The sequence below is a fragment of the Mixophyes fleayi genome, chromosome 9, assembly GCF_038048845.1.
Source record: "Mixophyes fleayi isolate aMixFle1 chromosome 9, aMixFle1.hap1, whole genome shotgun sequence".
Taxonomy (NCBI): domain Eukaryota; kingdom Metazoa; phylum Chordata; class Amphibia; order Anura; family Limnodynastidae; genus Mixophyes; species Mixophyes fleayi.
The window spans coordinates 25,289,234-25,304,300 of NC_134410.1; the positions used below are offsets into that span (position 1 = coordinate 25,289,234).

At 40.4% G+C, this 15,067-nt stretch overlaps 1 protein-coding gene across 1 annotated transcript in view; it reads right to left on the minus strand.

The window, feature by feature from the left end:
- Window positions 1–14,422, minus strand: part of ITPKC (inositol-trisphosphate 3-kinase C) — a 60,431-nt gene extending 46,009 nt beyond the window's left edge. The window contains exon 1 of the mRNA XM_075187029.1: window positions 14,354–14,422. The gene's annotated coding sequence lies outside the window, so the exon portion shown is untranslated. The remainder of the gene's footprint in view (window positions 1–14,353) is intronic.
- Between the last annotated feature and the right edge of the window lie 645 nt (window positions 14,423–15,067).

A 15,067-nucleotide genomic window follows, 5' to 3' on the forward strand; every position in this document is an offset into this window, starting at 1 on the left:
TTCAGCCATTATAGACTGTACAATATTAATTGACATGGAGAAAGCCAGTTTGGTTTCTGTCTCTCTAGGCCCCCCTCCACTTGTATAAAATACTAAAAAATTCAGCCATTATAGACTGTACAATATTAATTGACATGGAGAAAGACAGTTTGGGGTCACTCTGTCTCTCTAGGCCCCCCTCCACTTGTATAAAATACCAAAAAATTCAGCCATTATAGACTGTACAATATTAATTGACATGGAGAAAGCCAGTTTGGTTTCTGTCTCTCTAGGCCCCCCTCCACTTGTATAAAATACTAAAAAATTCAGCCATTATAGACTGTACAATATTATGAAAAATGGACAAAGCCAGTTTAGGGTCACTCTGTCTATGACACCCTACCCTTAAGGATAAATTGCCCTAACAGCAGCCTTTCAAGATGGTATGTGATATGGAAATGCCACAAGTCCCTTTCCTCTTTGGGGGTAGATTGCACCCTACACTTACATAGAAAGTTTTAAAAAGATGTTATCGGCATCATCTTCAGCTTCATCCTCACCCTCATCAGTGTGTACGTCATCATCACAGACTATCAATTCATCGCCGCTTGAATCCGCCATTAGAGAACAGTCAGTGCTTGGATGTCTTGGATGGTGAAGGCCTTCCTCGTGGAAGATGTAGTTCATTTTTATAAACATCATTTTCTCCACATTTTTGGGAAGTAACCTTCTACGGCGATCACTGACTAAGTTCCCTGCTGTGCTGAACACTCGTTCAGAGTACACACTGGAGGGTGGGCAGCTTAGGTATTGCAAAGCAAGTTTGTACATGGGTTTCCAAATGGCCTGCTTTTCTTCCCAGTAAGGAAAGGGACTGTCTGACATTTCCATATCAACTACCTCTTGAAAGTAATCCTCCACCATCCTTTGCATGTTTATACTCATATTGGATGGACTTATGGGCAAAGTGACACTTTTTTTTGAAAAATCCTTCAAACCAGCCCAGATGTTAAATTGTTCTCGTCTGCCCCCTGTGTCTTCCCTGCTTCTTTTTTGGAAATTTAATTTTTTACGAGCAACAGCTTGAGAAAGTGAAGGAGGACACGTCGTCAAGCCGAGGCCCAGTTCAGCGGCCAACTTGCTGAGCAATAGCTCCTTGCAAAAGTTCACATCTCGCTCATTTACAAGTAAAGACTCAATGTAGGTTTTAAACCTTGGATCAAGCACAGTGGCCAAAACGTACTGATCCGAGTTCAAGATCTTAATAACTCGAGGATCATTGTGAAGCGAATTAAGTACTTGATCGACAAGGCCAACATACTTTGCTGAATTGCTTGCTTTCAGCTCCTCCTTCATTTTCTCAAGCTGCTTTTCCAATAGTCTAATTAAAGGAATGACTTGGCTCAAACTAGCAGAGTCTGCACTGACCTCACATGTCACAACTTCAAATGGTTTCAGCACCTTGCACAGCACTGAAAGGATTCCCCACTGTGCAAGAGTGAAATACATCCCCCCTCCTTTCCCAATGTCATGACTTGTGCAATATGCTTGGATGGCTTTGCGCTGTTCCTCCATCCTCTGAAGCATGTACAGGGTGGAATTCCACCGAGTTACCACCTCTTGCTTAAGTTGGTGGCAGGGCAAGTTAAACTGCTCTTGGAGCTGCTGTAATCTCCTACATGCTGTGGCTGAATGCCTGAAATGGCCTGAAATTTTACGGGCCACCGAAAGCATCTCCTGCACCTCACGGTTATTTCGTAGGAAGCTCTGCACCACCAAGTTGATGGTGTGAGCAAAACAGGGAATATGTTGGAAATCACCCAGCTGTAATGCTCGCACTATATTGTTGGCGTTATCTGAAATGACATACCCTGGGGAGAGTCCGAGTGGTATAAGCCATGCATCAATCACATCTCTCAGTTTGCGTAACAAATTGTCAGCCGTATGCCTGTTAGTGAAGCCGGTGATACAAAGAGTGGCCTGCCTGTGACAAATGTTACGTAGTGGTGTACATGCTGCTGCTGTTCCTGCTGGTGAAGGTGAATGACCAACCCAGTGGGCTGTCACAGTCATATAGTCTTTGGTTTGGCCACTTCCACTTGTCCACATATCTGTGGTTAAGTGAACAGTGGGCAGAATGGCATTTTTCAGCGCAATCTCTACATTTTTACACACTTTTTGGTATAGTTGTGGAATAGCTTTACGGGAGAAATGGTGTCGCGATGGAATTCTGTAACGCGGACACAAAACCTCAATTAACTGTGAAAAACCAGCTGCGTTTATTGTGGAGATTGGACGCAGATCTAACACTAACATTGCAGCCATGGCGTCTGTGATTCGCTTGGCGACTGGGTGACTGCTGTCATATTTGCTTCCCCTCGCAAATGATTGTTTCACAGTTAATTGCTGAAATGTAGGACTGCTCATTTTATTCACCTGCCTCTGGGATGACGATTCACCCCCAGCAGCAGCAACAGCAGCAGCAGGACTAACGCTTTCTTCAGAGGAATCAATAATAGTGCCGGAGTCATCCAGCCTTAAGTGGGATGCCGGGCTAACTCCGAGCGCTACTGAGGATATTGATGAGGATGGTGTGGTGGGTGTATTTTGTAGCCGTCGGTATGTCGGTGAGCGGAGGGTCTTAGCTGATGAGGGAGTGCTTGTATTCTTTTGGGAAGAACTTTCAGCTTTTCCCAACACTTTGCCATGAACTCTCGTTAAATGGCGTAACATAGACGAGGTTCCAAGATGGTTAAGGTCCCTCCCTCGACTGACTGTGGCTTCACATACACTACAAATGGCTATACAATTGTTGTCTGGATTTGGGTAGAAATAATTCCACACATAAGAAGTGGATTTTTTTGTTTTATGCCCAGGCATGACAATGGCCTTTTTCTTGTCACGTGCCAGAACTGCTGCCACTGGTGCAGGACTTACACAAACAACCTCATCCTCATCAACATCCTCATTAGCGCCCTCGTCGCCTACACAAATCTCCCCCTCATCCTCTTCTAATTCCAAAGTGGCATCCTCAATTTGGGTATCACCGGCTACACTCGGGCTATTAAGGCACACATCAGCAGAATGCTCACGATTAGACATCCCACTGTTGGATGGACTCTCCACAGGGATTGTTGTCATTTGTGAATCAGAGCAAATATTCTCCTGTAATGCCTCACTGGTATCTTGCAGCTCAGCTTTGACGCGTAACAGTAGTTGTGCACCAATTGTAGCCTGGGTAACTTTTTGGGATCTGCCACTAATAGCCAAAGGTGAAGGCCTCATTCTCTCTTTGCCACTGCGTGTGTAGAATGGCATGCTTGCAATTTTTTTTTTATCGTCACTTAACTTTTGCTCAGTTACACTTCTTTTTCGCTTCAATACAGTAAATTTTTTTTTGGTTTTTGTTTTTTGCACTAATTTGAAAACACTCTGTTGTTTGACATCGCCTTGGCCAGATGACGTACTGGGAACACTAACATCAGGACTGGTGACAGAACCTGGTTGCTCATTTAGATCATATGTGGACTGCTTTGAATCCATTCTGAGCGCAAACCACTGAGGAGTGCTAAAAATTATTGAGTAGATACTGCTGACAGATATGACTTTTGACAGCCAGAAATATTAATGCACAATTAGGGAGGACACCCCAAAAACACTGAGGAGTGCTAAAAATTATTGAGTAGATACTGCTGACAGATATGACTTTTGACAGCCAGAAATATTAATGCACAATTAGGGAGGACACCCCAAAAACACTGAGGAGTGCTAAAAATTATTGAGTAGATACTGCTGACAGATATGACTTTTGACAGCCAGAAATATTAATGCACAATTAGGGAGGACACCCCAAAAACACTGAGGAGTGCTACAAATTATTGAGTAGATACTGCTGACAGATATGACTTTTGACAGCCAGAAATATTAATGCACAATTAGGGAGGACACCCCAAAAACACTGAGGAGTGCTAAAAATTATTGAGTAGATACTGCTGACAGATATGACTTTTGACAGCCAGAAATATTAATGCACAATTAGGGAGGACACCCCAAAAACACTGAGGAGTGCTAAAAATTATTGAGTAGATACTGCTGACAGATATGACTTTTGACAGCCAGAAATATTAATGCACAATTAGGGAGGACACCCCAAAAACACTGAGGAGTGCTACAAATTATTGAGTAGATACTGCTGACAGATATGACTTTTGACAGCCAGAAATATTAATGCACAATTAGGGAGGACACCCCAAAAACACTGAGGTGTGCTACAAATTATTGAGTAGATACTGCTGACAGATATGACTTTTGACAGCCAGAAATATTAATGCACAATTAGGGAGGACACCCCAAAAACACTGAGGAGTGCTAAAAATTATTGAGTAGATACTGCTGACAGATATGACTTTTGACAGCCAGAAATATTAATGCACAATTAGGGAGGACACCCCAAAAACACTGAGGAGTGCTAAAAATTATTGAGTAGATACTGCTGACAGATATGACTTTTGACAGCCAGAAATATTAATGCACAATTAGGGAGGACACCCCAAAAACACTGAGGTGTGCTAAAAATTATTGAGTAGATACTGCTGACAGATATGACTTTTGACAGCCAGAAATATTAATGCACAATTAGGGAGGACACCCCAAAAACACTGAGGTGTGCTACAAATTATTGAGTAGATACTGCTGACAGATATGACTTTTGACAGCCAGAAATATTAATGCACAATTAGGGAGGACACCCCAAAAACACTGAGGAGTGCTAAAAATTATTGAGTAGATACTGCTGACAGATATGACTTTTGACAGCCAGAAATATTAATGCACAATTAGGGAGGACACCCCAAAAACACTGAGGAGTGCTAAAAATTATTGAGTAGATACTGCTGACAGATATGACTTTTGACAGCCAGAAATATTAATGCACAATTAGGGAGGACACCCCAAAAACACTGAGGTGTGCTAAAAATTATTGAGTAGATACTGCTGACAGATATGACTTTTGACAGCCAGAAATATTAATGCACAATTAGGGAGGACACCCCAAAAACACTGAGGAGTGCTAAAAATTATTGAGTAGATACTGCTGACAGATATGACTTTTGACAGCCAGAAATATTAATGCACAATTAGGGAGGACACCCCAAAAACACTGAGGAGTGCTAAAAATTATTGAGTAGATACTGCTGACAGATATGACTTTTGACAGCCAGAAATATTAATGCACAATTAGGGAGGACACCCCAAAAACACTGAGGAGTGCTAAAAATTATTGAGTAGATACTGCTGACAGATATGACTTTTGACAGCCAGAAATATTAATGCACAATTAGGGAGGACACCCCAAAAACACTGAGGTGTGCTACAAATTATTTAGTAGATAATGCTGACAGATATGACTTTTGACAGCCAGAAATATTAATGCACAATTATGGGGGACACCCCAAAAGCGCTGGGGAGTGCCAAATATGAAGAAAAAATAATAAACCTCTATCCTCCTCTCTGCACTAGCGATTTTGGTTAGAGCAATTGCAAGAACAATATGGTATTCTCTGTCCCTGCTCTAATTAGCCTATGACTACACCCTGCTCTCTCCCTCTGTCAAATGGCGATGGATTGCTGTGGAGGCGTGTATTTATAAAGTTGAAGTATCGCGAGAACCGAGTCCCGAGATCCGACGACGTCACAATGACGTTCGGCCTCGATTTGGATTCGGAATGGGCGGGAGAGTACCGAGCTGCTCAGCTCGGTACTCGGATACCCAAAGTTCGGGTGGGTTCGGTTCTCGGAGAACCGGACCCGCCCATCTCTAATTATCAGTTGTATCTTCCACCAGTAATTCTCTGTTACCGTGATACGTTATTCAATCTTAACATGAATCTTTTAGGCACTGATTTGTTATCACCAAAGCTTGTCTTCTGTTTATTACATAATATACTTACTTTGTATTACATATGTCAATAAACAATAAAAAGTGCTAAAAAAAAAAAGTGCTGTGAACTTTATACACATTTGGCAATGCTTACTCCTAAACAATACTCTTTGGGCCTGAATAACATCTGATCCTGACTCACTATTTGTACAACAGTTTTGCACTGGAAATAAAAGTTGAAATACTGTCACTATTTTTAAAAATGTGTCTCAGCAATTTCCCAAAAAAATAAGACCGCCATTCGACTGCCGAATTCTAAAAACATTGTAAAAGAAAAGGAAAGATCTCTTGGTGGAGGCACAGTAAAACTCACTAATAATTTTAATAAAATCATATATTTTATTGATATTGTGTAAAAAGATGACACAACCATCCATTGTTATATATGTACTGGCGAAATATAAAATGATAGTAGAAGATGTGAAAAGTAAGAAAAAAATGTGTTTAAAATGTTGTCATTAAACACCAAGGGGATAATATTGTTATATCTCAATGTATTGTTTCCTGCTAAGTACTCTCAATTTATATATTGGAATATATCTAAATAACCCAGGGCCATCTTTTCCATTGGGCACGATGGGCAGCTGCCCGGGGGCCCCACGGGCAAGGGGGCCCCATAGGCACGGCTCTTAATGAGAATAAATAATCCTGCAAAAGAAAAAAACCTGCAATAAAAACCTACAAGGGTCACTGAGCAAGTACATCTATCTATCTCTATCTCTACATATCTATATCTATATCTATATCTGTATCTGTATACATCTATATATCTATATCATTATCTAGGGGCCCCGGTGCACTGCTTTGCCCGGGGGCCCATAATGTTGTTAAGATGGCCCTGAAACAACTACACTAATGTTAGGAGCATAAGAAAGAACGTTCAATTCCTTAAAACAACAAAGATATTAATAAAGATATTCCCATATATAAATTGAGAGTACTTAGCAGGTAACAATACATTGAGATATAACAATATTATCCCCTTGTTTAATTATAACATTTTAAACACATTTTTTTTTTATTACTTTTCACATCTCCTACTATTATTTTATATTTCGCCAGTACATATATAATAATGGATGGTTGTCATCTTTTTAAAGGATATCAATAAAATAAATGATTTTATTAAAATTATTAGTGAGTTTTATTGTACCGCCCACCAAGAGATCTTTTCTTTTCTGTTTATTCCTCTCGAGGGGTTGCACCTCTGCTCTGACTAATTAAGTCCATAGCAATAGTGACTGAGGATTTGGCCAAATAATAAGGGGCCTGATTCATTAAGGATCTTAAGTTAAGAAACTTCTTATTTCAGTCTCCTGGACAAAACCATGTTACAATGCAAGGGGTGCAAATTAGTATTCTGTTTTGCACATAAGTTAAATACTGACTGTTTTGTCATGTAGCACACAAATACTTGATAGCTTATTTGTACACTGAAATTTAAAGTTGATATTTGTGTGCTACATGAAAGAACAGTCAGTATTTAACTTATGTGCAAAACAAAATACTAATTTGCACCCCTTGCATTGTAACTTGGTTTTGTCCAGGAGACTGAAATAAGATACTTATTCGTTTAAGATCCTTAATGAATCAGGCCCCTAGTTATCATTTATTTAGTACATTCTACAAAATGACAGCTAATATCTGATTGGTTGCTATAGGCAACATCTCCTTTTTTCAAACCCACAGTTTATTAAATATACCCCTATCTGTTCATAAATTATTCTACCAAACGGAATCTGGACCTATTTGTCCTACACATTACTAGAACTCTCAGGGCCTGTTGCTGAATTGGATGCATGATGGGTGTAATTTTCGCTCATAAAAACCACCCTTAATAACAGCTCAATATCTCAAGATGAGTACATATAGGCAGGTTAATGTCATATGTACTTACACCCACATAAAGCAACCAGGTCATAAGCACAAGAAAAGATTGTACAAATTTGTCTTGGTAGCGAGAACCACATTCCTATTAGGCTTAGGCATATAATAAAGCAGGAATAATAGTCCTTCTCCCGTTTGATTGAAAGTAGATGAAGAAAGCACCTGTCAGCTTCAGTGTGTATTTCCCTCTGGTTTCTGACAGGCGTATATACATCTCGCCCTGGTCAGCCACAAATGTGGCTTATGTTAGACCACCCCTTACCTCCCCCTTTATGTCTCTCCAATCTTAAGCAGGTGCAAGAATAGATACCATACTTGCCAACTCTCCCTGAATGTCAGGGAGTCTCCCTGAAATAGGGGTGATCTCCCTCACTCCCTGAAGAGTCTGGCATTCTCCCTGATGCTGAGCCAGTACAAGACGTGGTTGGCTTCGCCATCTGTGGCATGAGTTCTGAAATTGTGTCCTATGTCCATGTATTGATGCCTATGGAGGTGGCCATTTTTATGGAGACCAATATTTAATCAAAGACTAACAGGTAAGACAACATGACTTCAGTAATGGAGACAAAAATGTAAAAGACACTTCAGTCTCTAGAGATTCATTAGCTGCTTTTCTTTAACGCATAGTTGCCTAGTCTCCCGGAATGTCTGGGAGACTTCCGCATTTCAGGGAGATCTCCCGGGCTCCCGGGAGAGCAGGGCAACCTCCCGGTTCTCGCCCCTGCAATAGATAAGTGGCGGGACTTAATGACGCAAATACTGTGTCATTCTAAGCGATTCGTCAAGCCCTGCCCCCGCATGCCCACCTCCCTGGGATCTCCCTGAAGCCAATGAGGAAAAGTTCTCAAGTATGGTAGATACGTGCAACTCTGCTTATGCGCATTGCCGTGCAGTTTGTTTTGTGGGCATGCGCAGTGCAAATTTGCGGATTTTATGCTACGCAAACAGAGTTATATCCAATTCAGCATCAGGCCCTCAGTGGATACAAATTAGAGATTACCATTACCCTAAAGGCCACACCCTATATTTCTGATCCCCACAGCCCATTCTGGTAATTAACACTCTGTCTGAAATTCGGAAGTCATGACTGTCCCGCAGAAAGTGGGACACTCGATAGTATGTATTCTTCATGCAACGAGTATGTGCTTAAATTCAGAATACATTCCCAGAGTGGTCAGAAGTGAAGGTTCTGTACATGGGGGTGTACATGGTTTCCACTGTGGCGAGAGAGTGTCCTAATTTAACAGAATGTTATTTTATCTGTAAATAACTACTGTACACATATGTTTTGCATATAATGCCCCGGGGAATTGACATTACCATGCACAAAGGAACCAGTGCAACAACTTCTGCAGAGATAAATTCATTTTGGGGTGATTCTGTTTTGTATGTATGAGATGTTCTGCAGAATATACCATGATATGTCTGTTAAGGGGTAATTAGACCAGGGTAATAAAATAAACAATGTATTTGCCTGTGTGTGTGATGTGTGTATGACGGTACTGAGACTGATCTATATAATATTAAATATTAATATTTATAGGTTCTCATTTTTAGCTGATCAATTCTCGCTCTCTTGTACGCTACGGAAATGCCTGAGTGGATTACGGGGAATTAAACCAAGAATAGAGTCCGTGTAATTAAATTTGTTCCAAATTTTGGGCAGAGCATTACAAAAACACTACTTGGCTTTGCTTTCCTAAAACACGTCAGAATTAACCCTAAACTCTGTCCATCTAGTTTAGAGAAACTCTCCCAAAGTTGCATCTTGTAGTGCGTGAGCAAACTGAGAGTCACCTACTTGTCACAAGTTTCTACTAACACGTCAACATGTGTCAGTCACAAACTACAGCATAAAGTCTACCTGACAATCATCACATTGAGAACTCGATGACGGATCAGCTAACTTAGCTGGGTGAAGATGTCTGCAATATATTGTGCAATATATATAAAGATATACATACGTTAATGTCCCGGGTGCCTGGAATAGTGAAGTCACTGCCATAGTATGACCACTGCCTGTGATCAAGCAGCTAACTCGATAGTGGTACACCTACCCTCACCCCTCAATTTTAGCACAGCCAATAGGAATACAGCCAGCAAAGAATCCACACCCACAGCTATTAATAAATTCAGATGGGTCACCCCCACCCCCTTTGCAATGCTATGCAAGAATACCAAAGAAATGAGAAACATGAAATATTAGAACAAGTAAATTGGAGTTGTGGAATGGCTCCCCTTGGAGATGTGGGAGAGATTAATATAGTAATGGAATTTCAATTTCAATCTCTTACCTGGCCCATACCTGTCTGGTTTAAAAATAGTATGGATTTGTAACCATCAGTGTGCTGAGAAAAATAATGTTATCCCTATATCTGGCTGCTTAAAGGCTAACTAAGAATCTTTTCTTCTTATTTTTATTAGATCCTAACACATAATTATACTTGCGCTAACAAAACAGCAAACCCTGTCCATATAGGACCATGATAGAAATATACTACTGTTATATGGACCTTATCATTCCTTGCTGCATGTTAAAAGTCTTTGCTTAATTCACAACATATAATATATTATAATACATTCGGCATTTGATATATTTGATAGTACAGTACAGTTAGACCGAACACTTGATCGGGCTGCACCTACTCTATGGAATTCTCTCCCTCGCACAATAAGACTCTCCTCTAGTCTACAAGCTTTCAAGCATTCTCTGAAAACTCACCTCTTCAGACAAGCTTATAATATTCCTCAACCACCCTCTTAACCTCAGTACATTACCCTATTACCACCTGTTATACAACTACCCCTTGATCACCATTGTTGTGTGACAGGATCATTTAGCTTATGAGTCACTTTTACCTTTGCAGTCTGGCTGGGCCGACTGCAAATGTAAACTCCCATTGTCCCATAGATTGTAAGCTTGCGAGCAGGGCCTTCTCACCTCTTTGTCTGTTTTACCCAGCTTGTTTATTAGTTTACTATGTTTGTCCCCAATTGTAAAGCGCTACGGAATATGTTGGCGCTATATAAATAAATGATGATGATGATGATAGAAATTATAATTTGGAGATGGAGATTAAATTAACCGGATAAACTAAAGTTGTTTACTAACAAAATGTACAGAAATCGATCTGTAATTAGCTTTGACTGATTTAGCACAAGTCAATGAAACCATGTGTTCCAACTGCTTACCATACATATACACCTTGTCACAGAACAAGACAATGTACACCACATATATTGTAAAATGCAGCAATAATAGAGTTATCATTAGATCACATTAGGGAGAGAATTGGATGTCATTATTCTAAGGTACCAATTAGTAATAGAGACGAAGTGAAGGTAATTATTAGCACAGTGAAAATGTACGTGTCTCTGCACACATTTCAGATTAAGGTTTACACCACCAACGTGGATATACAGTAGAGTGACATACAGCAGGCAGGGAGAGAACGCCATCACTACTGAACACAGTGTGCTGTACATATGTAGACACACACAATGTCACAAGGTTACATACAGGCAGAGAAGAACACATTTCATAATTGTTACTTCCCTTTTAGGTGTCATAAAATATTACATTTTGTTACTGAGATCTCCATGTTTATCTATGTGAATAAAGTAAGTAGTGATACAGCTTACTTTTCAATGTGGGCAGCACGGTGGCTTAGTGGTTAGCTCTTCTGTCTCACAGCACTGGGGTCACGAGTTCAATTTCCAACCATGCCTTATCTGTGTGTAGTTTGTATGTTCTCCCCATGTTTGCGTGGGTTTCCTATGGGTGCTCCGGTTTCCTCCCACACTCCAAAACATACTGGTAAGTTAATTGGCTGCTATCAAAATTGACCCTACTCTCTCTCTCTGTTTCTGTGTGTGTGATAGGGAATTTAGACTGTAAGCTCCAATGGGGCAGGGACTGATGTGAGTTCTCAGTACAGCGCTGCAGAATTTTTGGTACTATTTTAATTGATGATGACGATGTGCTCTAATACGTTCCCTTTACTATGATCAATAATGATTCTCACTATCTAAAGAGGATCATTTTAGGGGATGGTGGTCATTCTCAGCACACAGACACTGTGATATCAGGCCAATCGCCCGATATGGCTGCAATAATGTGAGCCGGTTAAAAAGAGGAAAAAGTATAGTAGAAATATAAAAACTACTACATATTTCATTACTCAGTAGCCACACGATGCCTACTGCCTAAAGTCATTCTTGTGGACATGTAAAGCTCCATGTATTTTATTTTTTATTATGTCAATCCCAAAATTATTCATAGAATGATTGCAAACATATTATTACTCCTAGTGCTTCCTTGTGGGTGATATACAGCACTTATGAATGTTTTTTAAATTATCTGCTTACCTAAAGTAGAATTTCCAGACAAACGTTATCCAATTAACTTTCAAAAGAAAATTAGGCTTGTGCAGTTATCTGCCTTCTATTCAATACTTTCTTTTTAAGCACAGAAGAAGTTATTTTACAGAGCCTGCCCGGAAGCTATAATAACTCATTTTATTCCAAACTGTTTAATTTTCCACTTGGAATCCAATTCAGCTAAAACTCTAATGCAGGAGAAAATGTAATCAAATGCTTCTCTGCAAATCTTTTGTTATAATATTTATTATCACGTATTCATGCATCCACATACAACATTTCTGGGCACCAGGCAGTGTTCCGTTTCCCCCAGGCTAAACAATTGACAGTGATTTAAGCCATTCTCTCCATTATCTTCTGCTCCTGACAATTAAACCTCCTGTTTTAATTATGTTTTTCCGCCTGTGAGTTGTGAGAATTTGCCAATTTCGTTGTAACAAAAAAACAAGCCCCAGCTGGAAAGAAGACCGAGGTCTGAATTAGAAACTATATTTGGATTTTCTACAAACCAGAGCCCGAAGATGTGTTCATGACAGCCGGACTTTCTTTGAATGATTGAACACCCTGTAACTGCTGCCTTTTTACTAAAGAGATAACTTCACTTACTTTCTTACATTTACTTAAGAAACGCAAATGTGTAACACACTATAGCAACAGAAATTTGCTTTAACTCTTACAAACAACCCCCACAAACGCAGATTTGATCAGCCAGATTGGTTATTTACACCAAATTGCACCAGACGCTGCTCCATCTGTAACCCCATACTGACATCTGTCAAGGCAGGAAATCGGGTCAGGATACAAAATGCAATCTGGTTACTTGGTACCTGTACAACCGAATCTGTGTAATGTGGCAACCAACGTGAATAGCCAACTTGCTTGGCTGTGTGTTGACTATATATGTCCTATACTATATATGTCCTTCTCTCATCACTACTATTGCCCTCCCAGCAAGAGAAAGAAGAAATCACCATTATCTCCATTTATTTTTTTATATAGCACCACTAATTCTGCAGCGCTGTACAGAGAACTCACATCCCTGCCCCATTGGGACTTACAGTCTAGATTCCCTAACACACAGACACACACACACACACACACACAGACTAGGGTCAATTTGTTAGCAGCCGATTAACCTACCAGTATCTTTTTGGAGTGTGGGAGGAAACCGGAGCACCCGGAGGAAACCCACACAAACACGGGGAGAACATACAAACTCCTCACAGATAAGGCCATGGTCGGGAATTGAACTCATGACCCCAGTGCTGTAAGGCAGAAGTGCTAACCACTGAGCCACCGTGCATCATCATCATCATCATGAATACACATAAATATATTAACAAATACAATTAAGCATAATATTAGATGTGTGGTAAAAAAAAAACAAAGTATAAATAATTCTCCAGCAATTACATGTAGCACAAAAACAAGTATGAATTCTGTGTGTGTGAGTAAAGCATATAGCGGTCACAAAAATAATTCAGCGTAGGAATTGACCCTAGTCTGTATCCCTCTGTCTGTCTGTCTGTGTTTGTGTGTGAGTGTGTGTATGTTAGGGAATTTAGACTGTAAGCTCCAATGGGGGCAGGGACTGATGTGAATAAGTTCTCTGTACAGCGCTGCGGAATTAGTGGCGCTATATAAATAAATAATGATGATGATGACATCACAAGAGCAAATGAGGTTGACAGATATGAGACATAAGGTAGAGAGGACCCTGCCCGCGAGAGCTTACGTTCTGTATGTTAAGCTCCACCCCTCTTATCAGTCTTGCAATTATACCCGCTCCTGGTGGGTCTTGTAATTAGCAATGCCTCCTACTGCCCGTGTCACAGTATACCATACACTATTTTTCACAGAGTTTTCCAGCATTTGTTCCTGTTAGTACAGCATTAAAAAATAAAAAAATGCTATCTGCACATTGATGGAAACAGCAACGCTATGACCAGATCTTGTAATCTGGTCCTCTCCCTTCTGAAAACCTCATGTGTATTAGAAAGGCAGAGCAGAAAATGCAGGAAGCACAGTGTCTTCGAGCCTGTCGCTACATACTTCATTTCACAAGCTTATTTATGCCAGGAAGCACATTTGTTTGAGCCAGTGGAATCACCAAGATGTTTCTCACCATTACCAATGTGCACTGAACGCAGAAATCAGGGTCTTACATACCTGTCCCTGCAGAAAGTCCACAACTAATCCCTCTGCAGGTCACATCGGTCTATGGGGCTAGTTCTGTCTGACCAGGTGTCCTCAGCTGCCAACTCACACTTCCTCTGCTCACAATACTGGTGACACTAGATCCAGCAAACAAACGATGATAATGATGAAATAGCAGAGAGGAAGTGTCATTCAATTATAGTATGGCTGTACCAGCAACAGTCTTGATATATCGTAACAGGGAACTGTCTTAAGGTGTTTTATTAAAGTGTTTAGTGTGCATTCTCAATGTGTATTAAATGCACTATGGTGCCGAGGGTACCTGTGTACACACACTTTCTAAAGGGTGCTTGGCATCAGTATTGAAGCCTGCATTATTCAGAAGCATTAAACACACTTTAGAAAGTACAATGGAGTTCTATGCTAGTATTTTATCATGTTTTAAACGCGTTAATAATGTGTTAACAGCAGAGAGTGGGTGGGGCATGTACAAAGTACTCTGTTGGGCATCCAGTGACTCAATTCAGACCCTCAATCTACAGTGGTAGAACATTGGCAATAATGCATGGGTGTTACTGTTAGAGGAGGCATTGAGGGGGGAAAACAAGGTCCAGCACAATAAGGCCCCAGCCAGCCTAGTAGGTAGAAGGCAAGTATAGCCAGAAGGGATTCCTGACCATGGCCTTACCTGTGTGCAGTTTGTATGTTCTCCCCGTATTTGCGTGG